This window comes from Musca autumnalis, unplaced genomic scaffold (assembly GCF_047663935.1).
Source record: "Musca autumnalis isolate F117 unplaced genomic scaffold, ASM4766393v1 scaffold_4, whole genome shotgun sequence".
Classification (NCBI taxonomy): Eukaryota; Metazoa; Arthropoda; class Insecta; order Diptera; family Muscidae; genus Musca; species Musca autumnalis.
Genome location: NW_027411977.1, coordinates 11102022 through 11119871, shown reverse-complemented (window position 1 = coordinate 11119871; position 17850 = coordinate 11102022).

Here is a 17850-nt window from a genome sequence, read left to right as displayed (position 1 = left end):
TCTGAAATAAAATTGAATAATTAGTTTCCTTTCCTGTCCACAATTTTAGACGGAGAAGTTTATCGACCTTGGTGTATCCATAGTGCCTTAATTATTTCAGAAACTGGTACCTGTGTAGACGATAACATTATATGGGACTAAATCAAAGTGTTGACATTTCTTGACAATTTTGGTGGAAACGTTTTGCGACCACTGGGAAACTCAAATGTCAACTTACAAATAGTACACTCAACGAATGTAGCTAAATTGCTCAAAAGTTTCGTGACTGCAGAGAACGTCAAATGACAAATATCAGGTAGTTTGGTCGAAAAACTGTAGCTAAAATCCTCCAAATACCTTAACATGGACCTATGTTGACAATTTTCGGTGGAGAAGTTCTGTGACTGCAGGGAACTTCAAACGTAAAATTACGGGTAGATCAGTAAAAATTTTGGCTAGAACCCTCAAAATACCGAAAAATCTGGTTCCGTTATATGGACGCTATACCAAATCATGAATATATCTTGACAAATTCTAAATGGAGAAGTGTTGTGACCACTAAGAACTTCAAAAATCAAATTACAGCACTCTCGGTTAAAAATGTTAGCTTAAATCCTCAAAATACCTAAAATCCTAAAGTACCGTCATATAGGGGCTATAGCGGAACTATGTTGACAATTTCTGATGGAGAATATTTGTGACAGCGGGGAACCTTAAATATCAAATTACGGGTAGTTCAGTAAAAAATGTAGCTAAAACCTTCAAAATTTCGAAAATCGGGAGGTACTGTTCTATGGTTTTATTGAGTAGTTTTCTGACCAATGGAAATATCAAATGTCAAGTAAAAGGTAGTTCCGTCAAAAACTGTAGCTAAAATCCTCGAAATCGGGAGGTACCATTATATTGGGGCTACAACTAAACATGCACCTATGTTAAATTTTTTTGATGAAAAAGTTTCGTGACAACTGGGAACCTCAAATGTTAAATTACCGCTACTTCGGTAAAAAAGTAGCTAAAACTCATGTGGACATATGTCGGAAAATTTTTTTTGGTGAAGTTTTGTGACCAGTCAGAACCTGAAATATCAAATAACAGATAGTTTGGTCCAAAACAGCTATAATCTTCAAAATACTTCAAATCGGGAGATGCCGTTGTATGAGAGCTATATGGACCTATGTTGGCAATTTTTAGTGCAGAAGTTTTGCGACTTAACCTCTAATGTCAAATTACAAATATTTTAGTCTAAAAATGTTACCAAGACCCTCAAAATACCGAAAATTGGGAAGTATCGTTATATGGAGGCTAAATCTGGGCATGGGCCAATATTGAACAATTTTGGTGGAGAAGTGTTGTGACCACTAAGAACCTCAAATGTCAAATAACAACTAGATTAGTCAAAAACTGTAGCTAGAATCCTCAACATACTTTAAATCCATTGGTACCGTTGGGGGCTATAGAAAACCTTTGGTCGATATTACTCGTTGAAGCCCTTTGTTGTTTTAACAGTGTTTGATGTGTTTTCCTGCTTAATCTGGCTCTGGGTCTATCTCCAGTTCTATGAATGTGGCTGTTTCGATGGGATGTAAACAAAGATCTACTGGAATTAGTTGAGTAGGCTTGGCCGGGCAGTTGAAAAGGTGCAGTGGTCATTCCGGCCTGTTCCGCATGCCGGGCAGATGTTTTGCACGATATCATCGATTCCTGTCATATAGAAACTCAGACGCATACCCCATGCCGAGCGTGGTTAAGCCAAAACTACTCTGGTTTTTGGTGGCAGCTGACACTCCTTAGCGATAGATACATTACATATATACATACAGATACATATATAATATAATATTTTACCCGGAGCTCAAAATTATTAAATTTAAAATCAATAATCCAGAAAACATTTATCTTGAATAGTATATGCCTACTTTCAGGGATTTAAATCCGTTATATCTTTAAACATATCCACGTGTTCATCTAGTGCTTAGTTGGCAGTTTTGTAATGATAGGCCCTTGGTGTTAGTCAGACGTGTAATTTTGAATTACAAATGGTGTTATAAGTTGATCCTCCTTCACATAAAGGTGCAATCGATAATTTTCTTGAATGAATTATTGACCTTAAACACTTTTTGAAAAGTTTTTGCACTTTATATTTAAATTTCGGTAATCGGTTAACAATTCCAATAATTGCAGATACATTTGAACATTTGTTTTTAAAATTTTGGCGGCTTTCTGAAGTTTAAGTGTACATTACGAAATATTGTTCACTATTGGGATATATTTAGAGATACCGGGGTGATAAATTATTTTTTCTTTAAAAAAATGATTTGTTCAATGCGTTTTGAATAAGAACTAACTTCAATATAAATTAATTTTTGTATATTGAATTGAGTTAAAAAAATCTTAGGGTGTGCTAATTATATGTTCCCTTGATAGTTTGCTTCACAAAACTTTGATTTTCAAAAAAACCGCTGATAATACTATTCACTTATATCATTAAATCTGTTAAGTACATTATAGAAAAGGATTTTGTTTACGAAAGTATTTCAATTACCCTAACAAAACTCTTAGCTGACTCAAATCATTTTGCCCCAAAGGGGCAAACTGGCGCCGCATAGCTAACCACAGATCGACCTATCGCGTTATATTTGGTCAGCAAGGTTTCTGTATCTGTACCGAAAGTACTGCCTTCTAGGGACATGAGGACCTTGTTCAAATGTTTGTATTTATTGAAACCCTTTGGTGAACTCCACCGTGAATCGCTGGAAGCAGAACCTAGGAACTGATCAACTTCTCTCGTACTGCACCTCCTTGTGTTGTCACGTGCAGATAATATTCTTGGAGAAATATTTATTTACGTTTTGGTATAGCCCCCGAATAATGTTACCTACGCCTCACAGTGGTTCAGAATCGTTTTTTCCTGGTCAAAATTCTGTAACTTTTGAACGGACAGAGATATTTTCACAATTCTTTTTTTGTTAGACAGATAACACAATCAGCTTTCCGGTGAATTATAAGCGGTCAAATTCGGTCAGGTAGTTGCAGAGGAATTCAATGTCAAAATTAAACTTTTGAATTTGTTTACTATTTTTCATCAAAATATCAGTGCTTTTGTGTTTTTATATCTTCTTATATATTAAAGATGGTCAAACGCCAATAAATAAACTATAAAAATGCCAAAAAAATCAAAAAAAAATTTCGAAAAAAATTAAAAAAAAAATTTTCACAAATTTTTCACATTAAAAAATGCAAAAAAATTAAATTTTTTCAAAAATTAAAATAAAATGCTCCTTGGGTGTTCATAAAACTTATATAACTCATATGAAAACTCATATACTCCAAAAATTTTTAATTTGTGTAAAAAAGCTGTAATTCATTTGGTGTGGAAAAACACACATTTTTACCTGTGTAATTTCAATAAATTTAAAAAAGTGTTAAACGGGCGGAACGGGACGGGAACAAAAGTATATATGGACTAAAAGAGGAGACTTTCGGGCATATATCTGTGGAAACAGAACATTGTTCCATGCTGTTCCACAAAAGTTCTAGTCCACTAAATTTGGAATTTCATAAAATTTAGTACCTGAGGAAAAATAAAATAACTCATGTTGTGTAAACGCCACGGTAATTTGTTTAATTTATTTTTAAAGGCCACAATCCTACCTACCTAACAAAAAAACAGCGAACGCAATTTATGTTATAGTTTACGAGAAATAGCTATTTCTTTCTCCAGAAGTTTTCAAAAATTACGTATTTCTCAAAAATTGGAAAAATGTTCGTCTTTAGGGGCACCCCACGCCCGCACCTTCCAATATTTTGACCTAATTTTTTGGTTTCCTTAGTTTCAATATGTTTACTATCGAATCCCATATAGAAATTAAATATCTGTTACAAAACAAAATTTTGATTTTTGGCCAGGAAAATCGATTCCTGAACCATTGTGCGCCTTAAGTTATTTTGTACATTTCGTAATTTTTTTTTTCAAATTAATTGACTGTAGATTGGCATTTTGTGTTCATACTTACCGTCCGTATAACAGTTCTACCCTATGTTAGGTGTTCTAAAATATTTAATATTTACTATTTTACATGTCAACGATTTTGTAAAATTTAATTTTAATTATGTAAATTTAGAAAGTAGACATTTTTGGGCCTCCATACCCGAAGTTCAACTATACATTTTAGGACGCATTCAACTATTCCCTTATCTTCATTCTAAACATCAATTTTTTTCGCACTTTTCGTAAACATCACTTTTCTTTGTTAAGACAAATTGACGTTATTATTGGAATTATGTACATTTATTCATTCATTCATTCATTTATTCATTCATTGCAAATTTGAAATTCGAAAAGACACACGAAATGTTAAAAATTACTGTAATAATTTTCCAAGAACAAGATGAACTTTTGAAGGATATATTCAAATGGCAATTCAAAGTTTATTCATTCATACATACATAAATATGTTTGTACGTACATACAAACGTACATTTGTCTTCACGTTTCTTCAGTTTGTCGAAAACATTTTTATTCAATTAGAAATTAATTGCAAAACTTTGACAATTAAATGTACAGTCAATACCTTATTCAGATAGGGGAATGAAATATGCATTTAATGGAAATTAAATGGTCCCATATGATTTCTCGCAAACATGTGCAGCCTTGACAACCTGATGAAAGAGCTCCTTATGGTGGTTAATGAATTGGTATTTCTTGGAGAACAAACCATTTCAAAAGAATAATTCATAGATTATAAATCAATGACATACATACGTAGATGTGTATATACGTGTATGCATATATAAGAAAATTCTAAGAACAATATGGATAAAAGCAAAATTCTTCAACATTAGCCTTATTTCTGCTCATGCTCCAATCGAAGACAAGGACAAACAGATAAAAGATATGGTAAAAAACAAATTTCCTTTGCGAGCGATGTGCGAGCACATCTACGATTTTTAGTATTGAGGTTAAGGAAAAAATTCTGATTTCAAATCTATTCGCGTTCACAAAATTGGCCGATGCGCGCAAAAGTTATAGCGGTTTTTATTCTCATTTAAAGAACAACTATTTTAAAATTTCTTATTTGTTGTATTAAGAAAATGTATGCATATATCAGTAACATCATATGCACCACAATTTCTAAAATTTGTTTTCATTTTCGCAGAAAATCAAAAAAAAAAAAAAAATACAAAAATCTGGGAGCAAAATTACAAAAATCTGGGGGTGAAACTGGAGACCAGATGTTTTAAACTCCGACCAGCTACAAATCCTCAACCAAACTCATACTTTGTGTCATGACCGCTATAATACATTGCGTCACCGTTAGGTGTTTGTTTTCCAGTACATCGTATTTCCTGCATGGCCGTTATACCAGCCTTGTACTTTTCAAATACATCCGCCAGTGCGTAAACTACATCTTCTCTATAAATAGTGCGAACTTTCCACGTGCAGATTCTCAGATCATGGTCCTTGAAACGTTTGTGGGGGTCTTCAAATATAGATGTTTTTTTCTTTTTTATGTTTTTCATAGTAGGATGTTTTTTTCTAGGGGAGGGTTATTATCCCGAAGCCCAACCCCATGTTTTTTTATCGTTCTTATGGGTGCACACGCACCACATATTACCTCACTACCTTTAACGGGTATTAAAGACAGCCCCCAGGGAACACCATGGGGAAGACAGTGTCCACTTGAAATCGGAGAGAGACCACGATAAATCCTGGGGTTTGTCATGTTAAAGTCGGTCAGGACCGTTGCTTGGTAACTTTCATCCCCAACATCACCCAAAAAATATACGATGGCTGCACGAAAACTATCTGGCCTAGGTAACACCGCGTGTTGCCAGGCGACATTTGACATTTTTTGGACACTTAGACAGTTTATAGACTATACCTACTCAGGACGGTTTTTCATACGAACTTGTGTTCTGTTGTTTACAGTGACTGGAAAAAATCACTTTGCAATAAAATGGAATTTACTTGTGAGCATTTTGGTCCGATCAATTTTCACAACCTTCGACGTGGATAGCCACGGCAAGAGTGCATCGATCAAATTAACTCTTTGTATGTCGATAAAGGGTCATTCTATAGCATAGTGAAAAACTACACCTTTGTCAGATGTAATTCGAATTATTTTAATTGTAATTCGAGAATTCTATTTGTAATTCGAGAATTCCATTTGTAATTCGAATTATTCCATTTGTAGTTCGATTTATTCCATTTGTAATTCGAATTATTCCATTTGTAATTCGAATTATTTAATTTGTAATTCGAATTATTCCATTTGTAATCCGAATGATTTCATTTGTAATTTCAAATAAAATAATTCGAATTACAAATGGAATAATTCGAATTACAAATGGAATAATTCGAATTACAAATGGAATAATTCGAATTTCAAATGGAATAATTCGAATTACAAATGGAATAATTCGAATTACAAATGGAATGTTACGAATTACAAATGGAATGTTACGAATTGCAAATGAAATGTTACGAATTACAACTAAAATGTTTCGAATTACATCTGAAAAAGGTGTAGTAAATTGCATTCAATCGTGGCCGACAAAAACGAGGGTCGTGAGGGTGCTCCAAAAACGGCCGTTGTGCCAGAAAAGAATTAAGCTGTGCCTGAACGTATAATGCAAGATCGCCATGTTATATACCGTGATATAGAGGCATTCTTGGACATTTCTTCCACCAACTAACATTTGATATTGCATGAACACCTGGCCGCAAAAATGGATTTGTTAGATCCAGCAAAATTGGACTATGGCTAAAAAACAGGCTCCTGGAGATTGGTGCACAGAAATTCTGAGTAAAAACGATCGTTGTGGCGCCTTGGATCTATGCTAAGGAGCCCGAAACAAAACAGGAATCGACCGTTTAGGTCTTCGAAAGCGAGCCAAATCCAACGAAAATTGTTCATTGAAGAAGGCCTTCGAAGAAAATGGTCGCCTGTTTCTTCGGCAAAACTGACCGTCTGGCGACTATACGGCTTCAGAAATTAAGGACGGTTAATTCTGAGTGGAATACTACAAGTCTCCTTAGAAATTCTAAAAACGAACAAGAGAAGACGAGTCATTCTGCATCAAGACAATGCGAGCTCTTACACATCGATTCAAACCAGCGCCTATTTAAGCGGACAAAACGTGGAATAATTGATGGATCAGCCGCCGATGACCAATGACTTTTTTTGATTCCAGCAAATCAAGAAAAACGTCGTGGTCAACGATTTTCTTAGCCAGAGGATGCTGTAAAAGCGTGGAAAACCCATATTTTGGAAATGTGAAAAATGTAGTCAACAATTGGCTTCAGCGCATGAAAAAGCACATAAATCATGCTGGAGACTACTGAAGAAAACAATAAAATTAAAATATCCGCGTTTTCATTGTTAGACCAAATAGTTATCGTTCAGCCCTCGCATAAAAATAATAATGTTTACTTTCTTTACAGAACATTAATTTATGCAAACATTACTTAAGTACAAAATTAAAACACAAAGTTTACTCTACCATAAGACCCCCTGCCTAAACACCAACACATGTGCAACAGCAGTCAAAATTTATGTTTTCGCTTAAAATATCCTTGAACAAAAAACTATAATAAACAAGTAAGAAAAGTCTATAGTCGGACGGAGCCGACCATGGGATACCCTATACCACTATCCCTGGACAATCGCTCTCCACGGAACTTCTTTTCTATGATTGTGAAAATTTAATTATCAAATATCAGAAATGTAATGTATAATACTTATGACCAAAACCAAAAAGTTATCTAGCATGACAAAGACATTTTTGTAGCAGGAAAGGAAAATTTAGTTCATACAAACTAAAATGTAATGAAACCCACTTATGAAGTACTAATACTTCCGTTTTTTAACCGCTACGTTATTGAATTTTTTACCAATTTCACACAAAAGTTTCAGTCCATTTAACCCGCTAAGTATTATCTGATCTTCACATTGGTTTGTACGCTTCTTCTTCATCATAAACTCAAACTTTGTTTAAAATTTTGCGGGTTATCATTTTCACCTACAGAGCAGCTACAAAATTGGTTAAAATTTTGTTTTTGGTCCATTTCATCCCCTGAACATTTCGCGATCATCATCAAAAACTAATCATATCTATATTGGTCCGAACCCAACCTCCTTAAAAAATTCGATACAATCGGACCATAATTGCGGCCTTAAGATTGTTTACAATTTTTAATGGACGGACACACATCGCTTTATCTCGTCGAAATATGAATTTTGGCATACCAAATAAGGGGTCTAGGACGAATATTTCGTGGTGTTACATAAACTTTTGGAGAGACAATATGTAGCATGGGATAAAAATGTGGTTCTCTACACAGAACCCATTATATATTAGGCAGTAGGCCCGTTATCTAGCAAAAACTTTATTGCAATTTACATCACAGTTTTTTTCCATATGTAGGCTACTTTGCAAAATATATATGTCCTCAAGGAATTAAAATATCGACCAAAAATAAAATTTTTATATTTTTCATATAAAAGTAATGGTCCATTTCATCCGCTAAAGAATATCAGATCATCATTCAAAATTGTAGGCATCTTTTTCGACCTACACTCTTACCCGGTGCAAAATTTCGTGACTATTGATGTATAATTGCGAATAAGATTCCGCTGTCTAAATATCATTGAGCTGATACTAATCGGGGTCCTCCCATTGATATGAGAGAAGGCCCCATTGTCCCTACTGGGATGTTTGTGGAACAATTATATACAGTACATTTTAAGTAATATTCTTAAATTTGAAAATTGGCGTTGTTTAATCTTTAAATTTGGACAATTGGACAGGTAATATGATGGGGTTCCACGCAATTTGTAAGAACTGGGAATTTGTCTGTCATGATAGAGACAATTTGTAGAATGGGAGGAAGATGTGCTTCTCTTCACAAAACTCATTATATTTTAGGTAGTAGATCAAGCACACATATTATTGCAATTTTCATCAGAGGAAAGATCGGTAGTTAATTTTTCATATATAGGCGACATTGCTGGTATATGGCCTCTTGGGATTCAAATATGGACCAAAAATAAAATGTTTTTATTTAGCATACAAAAGTAATGGTCCATTGCACCCGCTAAATAATATCAGATCATCATCAAAAATTGTAGGCATCTTCTTCGACCTAAACCCCGACCTCGTGCAAAATTTCGTGACTATTGATCTATAATTGCGACCTCTAGTATGCTTTTGATTACTTTACAAGCAAAACACTGGATATGTTAGGCTGTAACTCTGTTATCTGACCACATAAATCAACATAATTGGCATTAATTGAAAGGGCAAGAGTTGTCCTTCCAAATATTATTTATGTGGGCGGAATATGTGGTCCAGGAATAAAGATATTACCTGTATATTAAAAATTTTCACAATTTTCACACAAAAGTTGTGGTCCATTTAACCCTCTAAATATTATCCGATCGCCATCTCAAATTGCAAGCTTCTCCTTTGTGATATACTCTTACCTTATTTAAAATTACGCGTTGTTCGGACTATTATTGAGACCTACAGAGCCGCTACAAAATTGGATAAATATTATGTTTTTGGTCCATTTCACCCGCTAAATATTTCACGATCATCACCAATAAGAATAGGGATCTATTCTGATCTGAACCCGACCTCCATACAAAATTTCGTGACGATCGGTCCATAATTGCGGCTTGGAGCGTGTTTACAATTTATAATGGACAGACGGACGGACGGACGGACGGACGGACGGACTGACGGACGGACACACATCTCAAAATCGCTTTATCTCGTCGAGATATGAAGAATGGTATACCACATTGGGGGTCTCCGACGAATATTTCGCGGTGTTACATGAATTTTTACCAAAACAAACTTATAATACCCTTTTCCACATTGTGGTATAGGGTATAAAAACTCTTTCTCGAAAATCGAAAACAATGAACATTTCAAACTCGATTTAGTCGCCGAGAAAAAGTCACCTAAATTATTAAATATTTCATAAAGTTTGTCTATCGTTGAAGGTGACGGACAAAGTTTAGCGCAACAACAACACCACTTAGAATTCTAATGGATAAATGGTGAGAATAATGATTATTAAACTAAACACAGTCATCAGTGCCGATGGTAATGATTCAGGGCTTGAACAAAGAAAAAGTTTAGTATTTTAATTACTTTGTTTTTTTTAACAGTAGTGGTGGGTGGCGGCTTGATAGAACTTCACCCGGCTTTTGTTGGGTGTTTAAATTTACATACACACATATTTATACAGACAATTGACACACCATTCCACTAAGCCTTTATCTTTTGTCATTTGTGTGATTTAGATAAAACTTTTTCACTTTTATTTTCATGTCTACACTTGACGTTGTCAAGTGATTTTGTGGTCTACATTATGGTTAAGTGGCTTTTCGCATAAAAGGCAAAAATTTCGCTTAGGGATTCAGCGAGTTATAGTCAATGAGATGTTGTAAATTTGGGAAGAGTTGGATTTTGTAATTATGGTAAAATCACTCTAAAATTAAGATAAGTGCTAACGAAACTAAAAATACGGTAAGTACAAAAGTATCGTTACAACACAGAAAAAATATATATGATAACCGGACAATATAGGTATAATGCAACAACTAATTGCAAGTTAAACGAATTGATATATCAAACAACTGGAATCGACAAATTTGAGCAGTCCCTTAGTAATGCAGATTTTTTATTTAAGATGACATTCCATTGTGACCGATTTTGGTAAAAAAGTGTCAGTCGAATGTACGGACAGAGATAATATACCCTCAGCATGTGTGAGCTGAAACACTCATATACGGACAAATGGAAAAGCGGCCACACAACCAAGAAACTTCTCCGTAAAAATTATGTATTTAGAATTTCTGAATTTCTTGGTCTTTTTGGACGTATGAACCTTTGGACGTATGAACCTTTGGACGTATGAACTTGCCGACAAAAATATGGATACCATTTTGTTTTGATTTAATTTTTGGGAGTCATTTCGGAGTCAACGAATAATTTGGAACTTTTGAAGCACTAAGGCAGGATGAACGGACTTGCCCTCGAAAAATGTGGGGGAGGTAGCCTGAGGAGAACCCCTATATGTACCATTTTCAAAGTTAACCAAAATTTGGACAAAATCTTACGAAGGTGACATTTTGGACCGAATCAGCTTATATGCTCGAAAGTTCTCGTGCGCTTCACCCCTGCACATGATGGCAACGGAGTTTTTTATAGCTTTCCGACAATTTTTTTCAAGAAGTATGGACTTGCCTCTGAAAAGACTTGCACCGTCGTAATGGGGACAGCAAATACAAGTCCTTACAACAAGAATCAAAGGAAGTCGAGATAAGGTCTTAAGCTGCACTTTTCAGACATTTTGTATGGGAGGTACCCGAAGGAGTGGACCGATATGGCTTATCTTCGAACTTACACTAAATATTACGGACAAATATTACGACAAATATTACGAAAGCCAAATTTTGGACCAATTAATATGGTTAATCCGTTCGAGAGATATCGTGCACTTTAGCCAGTCAAACTGACAGGCGGACATTGCTAAATCGACTCCAAATTGTCTAAAACGGATTTAGTCTAAAAGAAGGGTGCTCAAAGGGTTCCCTTCTCCTATCGGTGTGTGTCAATTTGGTCACACACATAACTTAAAAAGAGAACATTTGTTATACCCTGCACCAAGTAAGTTTGTTTTTCCGAAAATTCATGTAACACCGCAAAATATTCGCCGTAGGCCCCCCATGTGGTATACCAAAATTCATATCTCCACGAGATAAAGATAATTTGAGATGTGTATCCGTCCATCCCGCCATTAAAAATTGTTATCAAAATACAGGCCGTCACAAACTTTTGCATGGAGGTCGGGTTCACACCAATTTCGGTGGTGATCACAAAATAATAAGGGGATAAAATCGACCAACAACTAATTTTTTATCCGATTTTGTAGCGGCTCTGTTGGTCGCAATAGCAGTCTGATCGGCGTAAAATTTTATGTAAGTTTGAGTTTACGACAAGGAAGAAACTTGCAATTTACCGCGAAGATCAGAAACTATTTAGCGGGTTAAATGGACCAACATATTTGTATGAAATTTGGTAAAATTGTTAATGTAATGACTATATCTTTATTCCAACCCAGCAAAATGTTCGATGCCAAAGATGCTATTCAAGAATGGGTGCAAGTGAAATGGAATGTCATTTTTTCAGCATCTTCTTCTTCTTTCTTCTTTATTTTCAAATTCGTTTACCGAATATTAGCGACCAATACAATTTAGTTACATTTCAAAATTGTACATAATTTGATTTCATAAATTATTTATTAAATCCGCAAATCCTTCTCTGTGTCTCGCCATGCTGAATAAGTTTGTCTCATCTCGAATACCAGTCCATTCTTTGATGTTATCAAGCCATGTTAATTCCTTCCTTCCTCTAATCGGGTTTCCTTCAATTTTTATGCGGGTTATGTTTTGTAATAATTTATATTTTTGGTTCCTCATGATATGTCCCAAATACGCAGTTTTTCTCCTTTTTATGTTTGATATTAGCTCTCCTTCGCAATGCATTTTCCTCAATACTTCAGCATTTGAAACATGGGCAGTCCAAGGAATTTTAAGTATCCGCCTATATATCCATATTTCAAAAGCTTCTAGCTTTTTAATGTCAGTAGATTTTACGGTCCATACTTCCATTGCGTACAGTAGGACTGACCAGACCTATGCTTTAATAAATCGAGTTTTCGTGTCAAGATTAACGTCATGGCTGGTAAAAACTCTATTGTACTTCAAAAATGCATCCCTCGCCAATTCTATTCGGCATCTTATTTCCTTCGACGAGTCCCATTGCTCGGTAATTGTAGCTCCGAGATCAGCATCTTCACTCATTCTTTTTACAAGAGCGTGATCCCCAAAAGATGCAATTCATTTTCAGATCCTAAGCATGTCATCTTTACTAACTCGATGGAATGGCATCTTCAACAATTCTTTGGCATGGCATCTATACCAATCCTTTGGCATGCCATCTTAACCAATTCCCAAGAATAGCACTTTCACTAATCTTTGGCATGTCATTTTCACCAACCCTTTGGCATGTAATTTTCACGTCTTGTTCGGAAAATGGAAAATGCTGTATTGAAAAATGATTTTTTTATTTTATTAATTCAAAGGAATTAATGAAATAACTATAATTTATTTATCATCATAAAGTTCACATCTATAATTGCAGTTTGTTCTCGTTGTTGTAACAGTAGTTAATATGTTTGTATTCTCATTTTTCTGCTTAATCTGACTCTGGGTCAATCAGTCGTAAGAATGTGGCTATTTCGCTATTTATATGGTTTGTAACCACAAAGCTGCAAACTTAAGTTTCTTAGCAGGATTGGTAGGGCAATTGAAAAGGAGCAGTGTGTCGTGGGGGCCTGTGCTGTATGCTGGGCAGATGTTTTCCACGGTGTCATCAGTACTTGCCCTATAGGAATTTTGACGGCTGCACCATCCCGAGCGTATTGACCCAAAACTACTCTGGTTTGTCCTGAGAGCTGGCGCTTCTCAGCTGCGATAGATTGTGGATGTTCTCCAAGGACCGCATTCACACGATAACTGTTTACTGCATCTGCGACTGCATTCGTGTGAATGCTACTTAAACCTGGTTGAAAGGCTTGTTGATCTAGAGGTTCTCTCTTGTAACGTTAGACTTCTCTTTCTAGATTATGAGCACGGCTTGCTCTGAGTGAGTCCTCTGCTCATATGGAGATGGAGATGGCCTTCAGCGCAGTTGTTGTGCTGCTTACGGATCCTATGCTATTGATCGGCAACTGGAAAGTTATATCTGATGTTGGATGGGTCCTTGCTACGGACGACAAAAGCGAAATCGGTTTGTAAGATTCACCTTTGCTGGCATCCTTTTCGGGCTTCAGTAGCTGGCCTATTTTCCAGACTTCGGGAACGATGTGTTTACGCGACAGGTTGTAAATTTAAGTGAGAAACTTGACTTCCGGCAGTCCCAGCTGTTGCAGTCTAAACACCGCCGCTGCATGCAACAGAGTTTACTTCCTCCGCAACAGGTTTTGATTCATCTTACAAAAGGATTTTACTTCCCATCAGTGCAGTGCAGATTTCGATATTGACTTCAACTGCAGATTACTATTTCGTGAATTTTATTTTACAACGTTTTGGAAATGTTTGTTGTTTTGTAGGGATCTACAAATGGACTTGTTGAGCAGGGTTCTCTAGAGCAGGCAAGGAAACTTTTATAATTGGTCTGTTCCTTTACTTTTAAAAATGGTAATTGTTGCAAAAATGGTAAAAGTGGTGAACTGCTCTCATATAAATTGAATGCTTTTAAAAGTAAGGGGTAAAAACTGGCCTGAGGTACGTAAAGGAACACGACTAATACCAAAAAGTGCAGTCCGACTCTACTTTTAGCTCAATGATTGGGACTTCCTAGCATAATAAATCTTACATTGCTTTAAACGTACATATTTAGATAAATAAAAGAATATATACATGTGTAAAAATAAAAACACAAAATTCATCTCTATTGGATCGATGGAATGGGTTCAAATGCTAAGGAAAAGATCGGATCTATCACGACTTCCTTTGAATTGGTTCAAATGCTGATAAAACGATCGGATCTTTCACGACTTCCTTCGAATGGGTTCAAATGCTGATGAAAAGATCGGATCTTTCACGACTTCATTTGAACCAATGCAAAAGATCCAGATCTCATGGAACCACTTCCATAAAATTTTGCTGGGAAGAAGACGCATTTTACCCAAGTAAGTTGTATTTGGAAGAGCAACCTTTCTATTGGTGTCCATCATGTTGATGTACGCAGTAAGATAACAGAGTTACAGCGTAATATATAAATGGATTCCACAATTTCCCATATAACACCATATGTCGTAGTTGGAGCACACGATAACTCTCGAACGGATCAACATATTTGGTTCAAATTTTGGGTCTTTCAATATTTTGTCCAAACTTAGTTTAAATTCAAAGATAGACCATATCGGCCCACTCCTTCCGGTACCTCCCCCACAAAGGTTCAAAATTTTTCGCCAAGATTGTGGGCATGATAACTCTAGGAGGGAGCAACCGAATTGAGCCAAACTTTGACATTGGTAATATTACTTACAGGCATAGATCGGGTTCTAATATGGACTATATCGGTCCACTCATTTGGGTACCTCCCACACAAAATTTGGAAAAAGTATAGTTTAACAACTCCTCTCTGATCTTATTATTTCTGATGCAGCAGGTTGCACTTGCGGCCCCTGTTACGACGTTGTAATTTATTTCGTGGGCACGTCCATACTTCCTGAAATAATGACCCAAAAAGGTCCAGAAAATCCTACCGGTACTACCTAAAAGGGCTAATGTGTAAAATAACCCTTTAAGAGAGAAATCGATTTAGCTCAAACTTTGTAAATTGTAAAGTAAAATTGTAATATATTTAAATTCAGAAAATTACGTACAACATTTTTAATTATATAGTCTGTAAGGAAAATATCCATAGACTAATAAAGAAAAACAAATTATTTCCTACAGATTTGTATTAGGTCCGAAAATGTACTACATCGGATCACTCCTACGGGTACACCCTACCCAAAGTTTGGAAAAAAAATGCACTCGTCTTGGATCATTCTGAATTTTGTTGCAACATGTAGTTTTTTGCGGCCCTTTCCATCCTGGAAAATTTTCCCAACAGCTAAAAAACCTACAGAAGTATTGTGTTAAATTTTTTCTTCGGGTACGTGGCTGATCTCTGTCGGCTCAGCTGACTGATACTTTCTTACTTGTTTTTAAATTGATGCTAATTAGAATGCTGTACGGAGTCTTGATATTTTTGAACTGCATTCGGTAAAAAAGACCGAAAGGTATTTCTAAGGGTATTTTGAACTTTTTTTTAATGATTCTCAACAAAACACACACGATCTAATCACTAACATCTACCGCCGTAAAATGGGCCACAAAGCCAAAAAATACAAAACAAATTTTGAAACAATCCGAGACGAGTCCTTAAACGGCAATCTTTCCAAAATTTGTGTGGGAGGCACCCACAGGAGTGCACCGATGTAGTCCATATTCAAACGTAATCCAAGTCTCTAAGAAATAATACGATGTACAAAATTAAGACCAAACTGGTTTCACCCTTCGAGGCTTATCTTAGGCACTAGTCAGTTTAGTTAGCGTCGTCTCAGGATATATGGAATTGCCCAAAAAATGAACCATCGGAAAAGGGGCTGCAAGGCGAACATGTTTCAAATAAATTCAAAACAGTTCGAAAATAGCTGTTAAACTATACTTTTCCGAAGGAAGTGTGCCGATATAGTCCATATTCGAACCTGATATATGTATGCATGGAAATAATTTTTCCACATCCCTAGTTTGGAACAATTCGGTTGGTCCCTTCTGGAACTATCGTGCGAATAATCTTTGAACTTTTGTGGGGGCAATTAACAGAAGAGCTAGACCGATATGGTCCATCTTCGAACTTAAACTAAGTTTGGACAAAAAAAAGTTCACCCGCTAAGAACTATCCGCTCATTATCCAAAATTGTTGGCATCTTCCTTGAATAAAATTCTTACCTCATGTAAAAATTTGTCAGTAATAAACTAAAACTGCGAACTCTAACGTGGTTTTGGTTACTATATACATAATTGAAAGTTTCTGTATATACTAAACTGTAACTCTGTTATCTGAGCACGTACATCAAGATAATTTTTGTCTATGGAATAGTAGGTTTTTTTTCCAATTTTCACGCAAAAGTTTCGGTCTATTTCACCCGGTAAAAAGTATCCGACCATCATGTAAAATTGCAACCTTTCCTGTCATAAGCTTACACCTTATACAAAATTTCGCACTGATTGACTATGATTGCGCCCTACAGAGCAGATATAATTTCGATAAAAACTTTTTTTTTGGTCCATTTCACCCCCTAAATATTTCACGATCATCACCAATAACAATAGCGATCTATTCTGATGTGAAACCGACCTCCATTCCAAATTTCGTGACGATCGGTCCATAATTGCGGCCAGGATTTTGATTAAAATTTATAATGGACAGACGGACGGACGGATAGGCTTTATCTCGTCGAGATATGAAAATGGGTATATAGCATTAGGGGTCTACGACAAATATTTAGCGGTGTTAAATGAAGTTTTAGCAAAACAAACTCCTTACATTTTGGAGTAGGGTATAACAAGTAAAAACCCCTTCTTATACCCCTCCACATCCAGCTGTATTTAAGAAAAATGGAAAAAAATTAGTGTTCCAACCAAAACATTGATTTGTATTAACAACTTTCCGTGCATTAAAACTTGTGTGTCCCCATTTCGGTCCCAAACAGTGGAAAAGAATCCACGAAATACAAAAAATCGAGCGTTACATGGGGCTTTATTAAATCGTGGATCTATTTCGATAATTCTCTGCCGCCGTCGTTTCGGAGTGATAATGTGGCTAAACCCTTGAAAATAACAATTAATTGGGAGGTGCCGTTTTATGCGGTCTACATATATCAAAACGAGAACATATACTGCTAAATTTCCGCAGGAATGTTTTGCAGACCCAAGCCACATTATCAGCCATTTCGGTCATTTCGGTAATGTGGCTAAAACCTTCAAAATACCGAAAATGGGAAAGTACCGTTCTAAATTTCTGGGGGAACATTTTGTATTTCCAAGGAAGACTAAACACCAAATTTCAGTCACTTTGGTAAGATAACATGGATGAAACCACCATTTTCAACACCAAACATCCTTGGAGTAATAGAACCTTTTATACCAAATTATGAAGTTATATATTAAATATTTCGGATGGACGAACATTGTTATATCTACTTAGACTTTTATGCTGATCAAAAATATATATACT